Source organism: Mirounga leonina, unplaced genomic scaffold (genome assembly GCF_011800145.1).
Source record: "Mirounga leonina isolate KUSES-001 unplaced genomic scaffold, KU_Mleo_1.0 Mir_115, whole genome shotgun sequence".
Classification (NCBI taxonomy): domain Eukaryota; kingdom Metazoa; phylum Chordata; class Mammalia; order Carnivora; family Phocidae; genus Mirounga; species Mirounga leonina.
In genome coordinates this window covers 64,962,421-64,974,744 of record NW_023270268.1, presented here as the reverse complement: position 1 = coordinate 64,974,744, position 12,324 = coordinate 64,962,421, and the positions used below count along the sequence as shown (strand labels likewise).

The 12,324-nt window shown below is 37.1% G+C and overlaps 1 protein-coding gene across 1 annotated transcript in view; it reads right to left on the bottom strand.

Annotated features, from left to right (window-relative positions):
• The window catches only part of NLGN1 (neuroligin 1), a 679,425-nt gene extending 667,305 nt beyond the window's left edge, over nt 1-12,120 (bottom strand). The window contains exon 1 of the mRNA XM_034999117.1: nt 11,839-12,120. The gene's annotated coding sequence lies outside the window, so the exon portion shown is untranslated. The remainder of the gene's footprint in view (nt 1-11,838) is intronic.
• Nucleotides 12,121-12,324: the final 204 nt, after the last annotated feature.

Genomic DNA, 12,324 nt, shown 5'->3' with positions numbered 1-12,324 from the left:
GTGTGACAACAAAGAAGCCTGAGTCTGAGATGTCCAGACCCCATTCGATGCATATCCTTCTCCTGTTGTTGCTCTCTTGTACTATTTGCCTGTAATGAAGCTGTCCAAGGAGTATAAACTATTTGAGTCTCATGAGTCCTTTCAGTAACTGACACTTAAGGTAACTAATGTGTAATTAATTCACATAGTAAGTACTTAAAAATAGAATGAATAAACAAATGAATGCAATCGCACAAATTATTATTACACATTAAACAGGTCTACCTCTAGTTAGTAAATGAGGAAAGGGATTTGAACAAACATTGATGGTCAAGGACGAGATCCCAGGCAGAGGGCATATTCCAGAAACATGGAAAGAATATGTAGTGGATATTGTAGTGCTCAATCTCCGTGAGAATGGCTCACATTCCCATGACTGGTCCACACCAGTGTACGGCCTGGACTTCTGGCCTCAGTGCAGACCAACTCTGAGGGGCCACCTTGGCCCTGAATCCCTAGGGAAAGGGGTAGAGGGAGGAGCTGACTGATTTCTCACTCCCTCCCAGGTGTTTTCCCAGTGACATGCCCCAAGAAACTTCCTGCAGGGAAAGCTCCATCTCAGAGTCTTTTTGTTTTTGTTTTTGTTTTTGTTTTTTTCCCCCCTGTGAAGCCTGACTTACCACAGCAAGGAAAAAAGCAGCAATGTTTGAGGAGGGCATGGTTTAGTTTGGCCAGAACACAAAGTAAATGAGGTTCAGCACTGAATGAGACTGGAAAAGCAGGTTACAGCCAAATCAAGCAAGCCCTTTATTAAAAGGCTAAAGAGTTCGGATTTTATTCACAGGATGATAAAATGCCATCAAATATTCCTAGCAGGGGAAGAATATTATCAAATTTATTCACAAGATAGTTAATCTGGCAGTGCCGTGGAGCAGGGATCTCCAAAGCACTGTGTTCATACCCTAGCACAAGATGACCAGATGAGAGGAAAGTAAACCATAGAACTATGTATCATAATTTTTTACATAAAGCTTAGAGAGAAAGAAATGAAGCTATGTTAATATGAATATATGGTTTAAATACCAGTGTCTCCACACAGTTGTGTGATGCATATAGCCCTTGAGATGTTCTTGGGAAGGTCTACAGCCTATAACATGGTGGGTTTGCTAGGAGAGACGATTTTGTTGTTATTGTTTCTTTCCAACATATAGTAATATATTAGAGTTAACTTCACCACTAATATCACTGGATAAGTAGATTCATACATTTTTTGTCATGCTGTAATTAAAGTGACCCTCACAAAAAGGACTACTGAATTAAATTTTTCTCACAAGATAAATAGATGTTAAAGGAAATACTAGTAATACAATCATAAGAACAAGAAACAAGCAGATATGAAACTTCTCCCACTTCTAATACAAGCTCTTCAGCTACATTGCAAGACTCAAAACCATGGCTATCTAATCATATACAGTAACAACAAAAATTTTCAAAACATCAAGAAACTATCTTGAAATACAGAGTTATATCCATTTCATTAGCTGTGAACTATGCTCTTAGAATCTCTACATCTTGGGATATTAATGAATGATGGAATGAAGGCATCAAGATTTAAAAGATACTAAAAATACTGATTTTATCTTTTTCATCTTTTAATGTCTATTTTTGTGTGTGGTTTGCAACCCGATGATAGAGATATTTATGTAGGAGCTGTATGTATATATTTTATACTTTTTTGGTTTGGTTATCATAAACATAGGATGGTATAATCACAAAAATGTGGGGACCACTACCTTAGTGAATTAAATGGTGAGAAAGAAACCAGAAACAATTTTGTTTTCATGTTCAGTTTAAAATATAGGTGAATACATCTATATTTGTGAAAATGACAGCAAATTGATTGACATTATAATCACCAATTACTTGCTCAGCTCTGTCCAAACCACATGACATGTCTCATGTTATTTAGTCCTCACCACCAATTTATAAGCCATGTACTGTTATTTGAGATGAGGAAAATGAGGACTTAGGTGGTTAGATAATTTTCTTAAGGCCAATAAGATAGGAAAAGGGAGACCCAAGAAATAAGCCTAGGACTGCCTAACTCCAAAGAACATGCCCTGAACTTTTATGATACATGACATTTTGATACATGACATTTTGCTCCCCAATGAGACCAACTCAATTAAGTCATATGTTCAGTTTGAGCATTTGAGGAAAGCGAAACACACAGGACATTAATAGGAGGAAAATAAAAAGGCTGTTGATTAGCTTGCTGGGGTTAAATAATAAGCACAATTTAGAGCATCTCCAAGCACTGTGGTATTGAGTCTTCTTCCAGCAACATTCCATAATATAGGCCAGAGAGTAAATGAAAAAAGTTAGGACTAGGGATAAGCAATTCAAGAATGTTAGAATTTCAAGGAGTAAAGGTTATGAGAAATGGTAATTCCAGTGTTGAATAGATAAACTGTATCAAGGTAGAAAGGTAAGCAGTACCAGAAGGGTACAAGGAGGAAAAGTAAGAAATAGTTAGAACCAAGGATTATGAAAGGTCTACTCTGAGATACGAGTATCAAAGTTCAAGACTTTGATCATGTAGAGGTTCAAGGGATACCATGACCCATGTTATGGCCATACCACCAAGTAGCTATTGAGAACTAATGTAATAACAAGTATATTCTGCCATGACCACCACTAATTAATAACTTGATTAATGGCTAGTTCCAATTGAGCATAGACTGAGGCCAGTGAGCTAACTGCATCATCTCATTTAATTGTCTCTAAATACCATGAGGTAGAGATCTTTACTATCTCCTTGTAACAGATAATTAAATGGAAGATCAGAAACACAAAGCCACTGAAACATTTTTCAATAAAACAAGATCACAGTTTTATGAATGTCGTGAGTTCTCACAAATAGAAGGAGATAAGGCTGAAGAATTAATACACTCTAGAGATAAACCCTGCTCCCTTCTCAATTTTTTTCCATAGCCTCCTTTTCAGAGAAAGGGTAGTTAGGCTTCAAAAGCTTCCCAGAGTTACATCCCAATCTCCCCTTCTCTGAAGAAAATGTAAGCAGTTCTATTTGTTTTTCTCCTTAAGCTACTTCCACTCTAAATGAACTTCTCCAATGGTGTAAGAAAATGACAGCCTAGATTGTTAAGGGGAAAAGGCAAACTAAAATTTGACAGTAATAGAAGAAAAAATTTTACCAACAAAATATTTTAAAGATCAGCAAGGGAAAAAAACATGAGTATGTTGCCAAGGTTACACCCAGTAGCAGACTGTCTCGGTGAAAAAACAAGACTACTGGAAGGCAGCACACAGTACTGGGAGCAATAGTCAGTGAATTGAGCCCAACTTATTCACCAAGATCTTCCTCCCTAGGAAGTGCTCACGTGGGCAGTGTTTGCCTGGAGGAACCCTAGCTAGCATCCCCCCAAAGCCTGGCTTAAATATCAGTACTTCCTTCCCAGATCCTTCGAGCCACAAAAATACTCCTTTCCCTCAAAAAATGCTCCTTTCCCTCAACTCTCAAAGCACCTGTTACCTTTCTTGTAACTGAATCTGTAGTACTTTCTATCACAGTAATCTACAAACATAGCCTCCTTCTTCACTCTCTTACATTGTTTAGTGGCAGCCATTGGCGAGGCCCACATAAACAAAATAGGCATAGCGCTGATTCTCATGGAGACTAAAGTTCAATGGGGAAGACACACTTTATGTACATCAGTCATACAGATAGCTATTTAGTCATAAATGCTTTGCCAAAAAGGACAATGCAGGGTGCTCTGAGGGAAGATTTTTTTAAAGATTTTTTCATTTATTTGAGAGAAAGAGAGAGAGTGTGTGGAGGAAGGGCAGAGGGAGAGGGAAAGGAAGAGAAACCCAAGTGGACTCCCTGCTGAGCATAGAGCCAGACACAGGGCTCGATCCCATGACCCTGAGATCGTGACCCAGGCCAAAACCAAGAATCAAACGCTTAACTGACTGAACCACCAAGGCACCCCTCTTGAGGGGAGATTTAATGAGTCTGGACTAGGGTGGATGAACTTCCTGAAAAAGAGATCTGTAAACTGGGTTCTGAAGGATGAGTAGGAGTTAGCAGGTGAAGACCAGGGGACAGACAGAGAGGCAAGAGAAAGCCCAAATGCTGTGAAGCCTGGGGCTTTTCAAGAACAAAGAGGTAAGAATAATTTGAGAGCAAGGTAGAGCATCAGGCTGGAGAAGGGCTGGAAGTTCAAGAATTTCTAGGCCATTTTAGAATGTAAGATCTTATCCCAAGTATGATGAGAAGAATTATAATCACAATAATGACATAATTAGGTTGGCCTTAGTCTTCGAGAATAACCCTTTCATTTATTATATTATTTTTCATCAATTAACCCTACCCTCAGATTTTATCCATCTGTGATGTCTGATCCCTGTGAAGGTATTACCTTAATTAGAGTTACAGCAAGAGAGGGTAAGACAGAGAAGAGGTAGGAACAAATTAGAGTACAAAAAAATTCCTCATCATGCAGGGGTGTGCATGGATGGCCATACAGACTGGTAGCTAATTTCATTGCTGTTTGGCAAAAAAAAAAAAAAATGGAATTCTGAGATGCCATAGCTTTTCTGACAACACAAAGAAAAGGAGATCAAAGTGATAGCGTTTCCTCTGCGTTCACATCTGAATATTCCTTCCATGGCCATCATTACAACTAATGGCTAAGTATTGGAGAGTTCTTGTTTTGTTTTGGCGGGTGGCTGAAACAAACCATCCAACATTTAACTATATAAAATAAGTTTTACTTTCTGTTTACTCTGAATTTACTCTCAAAATCTCCGGATATTAATTGTTAAATCTAAAATCTAACTTAATAGTCTTGACTTCCAAATGAATAAGAATGTGAAGGGGGTGAGAGTGACAGGAATTCCTAAGTTCGTAAGACAGGATGTTAAAAAAAGAAAAAGCATGGGCAATGGTTTTAATGTATATGTAAAATACTGCAGGGCATATTTTCAAAACCAATTGGCGACCCTGTGATCCCCCAGAAGAAAATGAACAATCACTCAAGAGCTCAAGAGAGACAGCAAGGTAGGGTTGATTACTTCCCTTGATATTAAATTGATGCTTTTGTCTGAAAGGGGCCACTCTTGGGTCACAAGTCATTGCTTCCAGAAGCAACTTAATTATGGCTGCCACTATTTTTATAGAGAAGATAGAACAACCTAAGAGCAGTGCTACAATCTTAATTCACTATTTAAACTTATTTTTGTTTCTAGTGAGTTGCTGTGCCTGGGAAGAGTGGAGAATTGCCATTCCTGGTGCCCTGCTTAATTAAAGTCCTCTTTAAAAAATCCCTTGTTGCCAGAGAATAGCTACAACTTTGGCAGAGGCAGCGCTAAGTTTCTCAGTATGGCCTTGTGCCAAGGTGTGTCAATCTTGACCCCTTGGAGGATGATTAGCAGAGAGGGGGTAGTTAAACCTTTGTGCCCATTCAGTCCCAGCCTTCTGCTGGAATTGGCAAACACTATAGTGACTATTGTTTAAGGAGTAACTGTCTACTAGGAACTGGACTAAGACCACCAACTCCTTTCACATAAGGCACCAAACAATGATAATGGCTTCCTGTCACTCCTGACCTGGCTTAGAGCTCAACCAGTACCCCAAAGGGGAAAGAATATTACATTTGCGATATTCTTCAGACATCCACATCTTTTATTTTCCCTTCATATTACACTTCTATTAATATTAATAATAACAAAATTCAAAACAATGCTCTAATTATGGGCCATTTGTATAACAGAATATAAATGAATAAATATTCACAAGAATTTAACATGTACATGGAACATAAGTTGCTAAATGAGCTCACCATCTAAATAAAATTGAATAGGGACCTCAGAATTAGAAAAGTGTTAAAAAATGAAAAAAGTGTTCCAATAATCACCAAAACATCAAACTTCATTGTAGTTTAGCTCTTACTGCCTATGTTCTAAGTGTCTGTAAATGTTTGACTAATTTTACTCCTTCCAAAGTTCCTTGAGCTATCACATTTTCTTCATGGCAGAAGATAACTCTAATGCACGTTTTGGTAAATTATAATAAGAAATAGTCCTATTACACTTGTAAGTCTTAATAAAATAACTTAATCAAAATTAAAACAAACCATGTAAAAAATCACTACAAAGTTTCAATTATTATTTGTCTTTGATTAAAATTTAATCTTTTAAATATATCCCTTTCTACCTTTGGAATTTTGCATATAACTTCAAAATATCTATCAATTCAAATAACAACTGATTGATGTTAAGAAAAAAAGGTAAAAATGAAGAGACCAAGTATTAAGCAAGAGGTTACATATTTAGTTGTTAATGTCCAAGGCTAGAACCCGTCTCTTTACTCAACAAATATTTATTGGTCACCAGTACTGTGCAGGTACAGCTCTGAAACACAAGACAAAAACCCTTGCCATCATGGAAGTTATATAGACTATTACTACTGTGTTGTTTCACTGGGCAACATAGTTTACCTTTGTATATTCAACAACTCCTCAGAAGTTATTACTGAAGACCACAGGTCTGAATAATGGGAACTTTTGGTATCGATACTTATAGTAACACATGCATTAGAATACTTGGCATAGTTAAAGAGTTAATGAAACTAGTGACTGTTTTTTACCCATAAGAAAAAGGATAGATAACACTGTCACTTGTGTGTAAAGTTTTGGACAGCTAAGTAATATAGATTTAAATTAAAAATGACAGACGCACTGCCTTGAAACATAATGTTTACTGAAGTGAACCTTTATTCCTTGTAGTGCTACGGTTAACTATTAAATGGCTCAAGTACTATTTTTAGGTGTGAATATTGTGACAACTGTTGGTCAATGTCCTATGCCATAATCACTATTTTCTTGGTGATTTCTATCATAAGAGGAATGGTTACCTTATGGAAAAAACTTATACTAGTGAAAATCCCAAGTTAGTTCTTATCAAATCAGCATTCATTGATTTCATAAGTGTCCTTGCTGATTTTCCAAGCACAATGAGTTCCATATGACAGTATGAAAGTATCCACCATAACTATTTTTTAAAAAGACAACAAGAATTTTCAATTTACTGTGAAATGTTACCATTAACCTCTTTTTTTCTAAGACTCAACATTCACTGGGTGTGTCAAGGAAGAAAAAAGTACTGTTATGTTTAAGTGATGCCAAACATCTGGATAAAATCACAAAAAACATCAACTGGATGTTTGTTTCAAAAATGGAAGTTGTTGAGGAACATATATAAAACCTTCATTCGTTGCCTGACGTCTTTGCTCTTTTCAGAATATGTTATTTAGATACAGACAAAATGTAAGAAAACCACACTCTAAGAAGATATTTGCCCAATATTCTATCTGCTTCCCAACTTCTGGCCTTTCTCTCCCCACTGGCACTACCAAATTAACAAATAAGCAAGCAAACAAATAAATGCATCTACTAATTTTCTAAATTATGTCAAAAATTAAACAGAATTACAGGTGCAGTTAAACTGATAAGGAAGCAGATCTCTTACTGAAGCACCACTTACAGCACACCCAAAGGGATGGCCCGGGCTTCGTCAGGTAGTTCTAATTGCAGGCAGATGTGCTGTTAGAGAAGAAAACTACAGAAAAAGAAAAGGTTACTGTGTGTGGCCTGTCTCAAGGGAACTAGTATTATGTAAGAAAAGTGTGACTGGATACATAGTTAAAATACTAAACTAAAATGCTACAGAAACCCGAGAAAAGTGAAAAGGTATATATCCTTCAATTTCATGAGTCAAACCCAAGCTTAACAACTTAAAGGCAGGTCCTAAGATGTCAACTGCATTAAGTAGGTCTAGTCTCAGGCAGAACTTTATTTCCTGTATCACCGTGGGTTTTGATTTTACATCTGTAGCAGTAACTTAACTTGCTTTTGTTCCAAAATGAATTTCATGCTCAACTTGTTTTTCTTAATTAAACTTCCTTTAGCAGTCCCTAATATGTGTATTATTAAAACTCATTAGTCCCATTCACACTTGCCTGTCACTTTTTGGCTACACATTCATATATTGAAGTGTTCTGTTGCTATATATAGGAAGAAAATTAAATAATAAATATGGGGACTTGAACGTTTTATGAGTGTCAGGATGAGAGACTGCCTGCAAGGCCCATAAGGTTTCACACAAAAGAGGCATTACTGCTAAAGCTGACATGCTGACACATCTCTGATCTATAAAATCTGCAGTAATGGCAGCAGTAAAGCGTTTTGCCATTGACTAGAATTTCTCTTACATGCAATGGAAATAGGCACAGAAGAGATTATATTGACTGTTATAAAACAAATTCATATAAAATCCCCCAGAAGTTTAATGTCTAATAATTTCAAATGCCTAAAGTGATTTACTAGTTTTCTCTGACTTCAGTTAAGCTTAGAGTTGATCATCTTTCTCTCTCACACAGGTTTACTACCAAATAGGTTGGTTTGTTTTTTTGGGGTGGGAGGTGGAATTTTAAAGGCAAAAATAACTCATATCCTTTTATAGCAACATAGTAATATTTGATATCATTAATGTGACTCCATTAATAACAAAGCCAAAATAATCAAATATGTTACTGTTAAGGAATCACTCTTCTTAGAAACAGTTGAGAATGTTGCTATCCCACGAGATTAACAGGTGAGCTACCTCAAAATATTTTAAATTATCTTTTAAAAGGTATTAAAAAGGACACTCTAGATTCATCATGAATGTTCACTACTTTATTTTTTTTTTAATTTTCTGGGCTTTGCAAATTTGAGATATTAAAAAATTGAAATTTTACATTAACTGAAACTTTTGTTTTTACATATCTCAAGAGAGCATAAGAGATAGAAAATTTGCATTTTTGGATGCCATATGTTAAATTTAAAAATCATTTAAAACTATTGCCCTTTTCATTTTACTTTCAATAAGAGTGTGTAGCAATTTTCTTTTCAAAAAAATCGATTAATATAGAATAGCATGTAACTATATTTAATCATTTCAAAATCATAGAAGGAAACTGTAGGAAATAACAACTCCTATTGAATGGTAGGTTAGTTAGAACACATAGAAGGCTTTTGAGAGACTGGTACAGCTGTCAAATGAAGCTCCAATGTATGAAACATCAGTTTTTTCATAGTCACAAGCTTTGGGGAATCCAACGCTATTTCTTGTCACACACGTCAGGAACTGTACTTGCAATTTTCTGGGGATCATTGAGGGCTTCCATCCCTTCATCCCAAACTACCACATTTTGTGTTATTCTTAATCAAAATTGGAAGAGCTGATCAAGACCATATTCTTTTAAAAATCACAACCAAAAATATGTGTTTGGATAAGGTAGAGCAAAATGTCATTAATTTTCTAAGTAAACTCTCAGGTTTTTCAGTTCTTAAAGTGATCTACTCTATTAGTAGAGAGCATTTCTATTACTGGGTAACTTGCTCTTATTTATTGGCTACAGTTTTAAAAATTTTTGTTGTGCGTCATTTTACTCTTATTTCCATCATTATTGACCTTTCAAAGTGGATCTACTACCTACAAAGTTACCAAAGTTTTGTGCAGGAACTGCTTATAGAAACCAAAGAGTAAGCCAAAGTTTCCCCTTTTTCTTTTCCACTGATGAAAGAGAATAAAATGAAGGAGTAGAAAGTATTGATGATTCCTAACAGAGAAAAATATTGTTCAGCCATGACAGAGGCACTTGAAGCTGAGTCTTCTGCTTTGGCACTATATGGCAAATGCCATGATCACCAGTTCAACAGTTGTGAAATATACAAATTAACTTTTAAAAGAACCTTCTTCCTCATGTTTCATATTCTCCATCTATTTATAGCACGTTATATTCTCTACTAGCCCAGAAAGAAAAATTCCAGCTCACCTCCCATACACCTCCATTAATTATTTACTATCATCATTTAATGTGTTATTGACTAGCTGACTTCTTTTTTATTACTTTAAACTTTGAAAAAAAGATGTTCACTATTGTTGGACTGTGTGATCTTGGATCAGTGGCTAGAATGTACCAATACACAGAACATCCATTCTTCTAGCTCACCCTGCACATGAACCACGTGACTTAGAGCTGTGTAAAAGAAAGGCAAATCTAGCCTCTCAGATATCTCCTTAAAGCTAACAGTTGGGCTTATAAAAACTATATTTTGTTATTTTTGTCACCTTTAGACAAGCTTACACAAAATCTGCAGAAATAGGAAATATTTAACTTCGCCACCATAGAATCCTTGGGAGACAAAGTTTTCTATTTTGCTATTTCATCTTAAAAAAGAAAAAAAATGAATGGCATTGTGCTTGATCCAGAAGTTAGATTTAAGAAACACATACACACACAAAACCAGGAAGAAAATCTGGCAAGGCTTCCCTTTCAATACTAGGATTTCTGATGTATTTGGAATTTCTGAAATAAGTACTGGGATGATGAGTGCTTCAGATGACATTGAAGAGCTGCCTTTCATGAGTTCACACATAATGGAGAGGCTTCAATGCTAAAGCCATGAAAGTATTTATAGTCATATCATAATCTGTAAACATAAACCCCTGAAAAAATATTTGATGCTTTTTTTAAAAGATAGAAATTGTATTTAAAAAATCATTATTTTATATTTTAACAATTATCTATCTCCATTTTATTCTAATGTATTTGTCTGTCTGAAGGTTTAAAATTTAACGAATTGGCCTTAAATAGGAGGAGCCAACTAAAATTATAATGCTGAGGTGTCCAAAGGTATAAAGGGGTGGGGGATATTCATTAGCCTATTTAACATATCTATATACATATTTTAAATGAATCGGTTCTTCATGTTATTGTTCTGAACCTATGTGTGTTCCAAAATTGGTTCAGAATAATATGCTTTTCTGGATTCCAAAGCAACTTTTAGTTTCCTAAGTCAATTAATATTACTCATTTAAGTATCATGAATTTTAATTCTATCTGCTGAAATTGATTTTCCTTCTGCAAATAATGATGAGCTTTTCTTGAGGGCTAAAAAATAAGATAATAAAAAGGAAAAAAAAATTCCTTGTATTCAGCTGCAAGAAAATGTCTGAGAACGCGCGCGCAGCGCTCAGTTGGACAGAAAAGCCAGTGAGTGGAGAGGCAGCCAGGGTAGGGATGCATCAGAAATGCAGCCTGCTGCCTCATTCACTCGCCAGCCGGGGCCCTCGGCATAAAGGCTGCAACGCCTTCCTGGACCCTTCCAACTCCAAAAAAGTTACCTCGGACTGTATTATGCAAAGTCTTGCAAGTGAATTACAAGACAACACGTGTGGCCAGTCATCCACTTCTGTGTCTATCCAATGCAGTGACCCTGTAACCCTTTAGCGTTCGCCGAAGAGAAAGGGGAGGCGGGAAGGGGAAGGGAAAAGGGGAGGGAGGGATAACAAGATAACACGAAAACGGCCGATTCCCCCTGCAAAATTCCCGTAGAAGCCACGACAGCCGCCGAAACCGCGGCCGAGGCAGCGGCGATTTCTACTTGGGTTCTCCCCCTGCACATGCAGGTTTTCCAAGGCATCCCTGCTACCTCTCTCTAAAGTATCACTAGGAGGAAAGCACTGGATCCAAAAGGGATCTCCCAACTGAGAGGTTTTCAATGCAAAGTTGAGATCTCGGAGGGTTACCTGGCTTCCCCACCAACGCCACAAAATAAGGTTTTTAAGCTCGATCTAGGTAACTCCCTAGCGATCCACCCCGAGATGCGCGAGGTGGCTTTACATCCCCTTTTCTCTCCCCATTTCACGGGCGCCGCGTCCGCAGAACCTACAGCGCAGCGGCACACAAACCCAGGCAGCCCCCTCCCAATAAAAGACCCCCAAACTTACCCTCAGTAAGATAAATCCACAGAGGGAACCCCCTCATCCTCCCCTAGTCCCCTTCCAATCATTCAAGGAGACAGTTTCTACAACACTTCGCCGTCAAATTCAAGCTGAATTGGTCGAAGTATTTATCAGCTTCTAGACGCTTTTTTTGAATCTTGAGCGCTGGTAATTCTGGTTTCAGAATTCAGGAGGCTTCCTTTTTTATTTGTTTTTCTTCTTTAAGCAGCCGCAACCCCAGTTTTGCGCCCCCCCTTTTTTTTATTCACCCACGGACACTTCCAAAACGTGTCGATTGATCCTTTTTTCTCTCCAGATGAAACCACGATCCAGAATTCTCGGGACCCAAAGCCACCTCCATGTAAATCCGACCATCAGGCAAGAAATAAAAATGATCAAACAACGTTACTTCTTTCGGCTGCAATCAGATAATCCTACTAATCCAATAGATTTATCTCGATTGGAAATTGACCTCAAAAATGAATCCCTGGC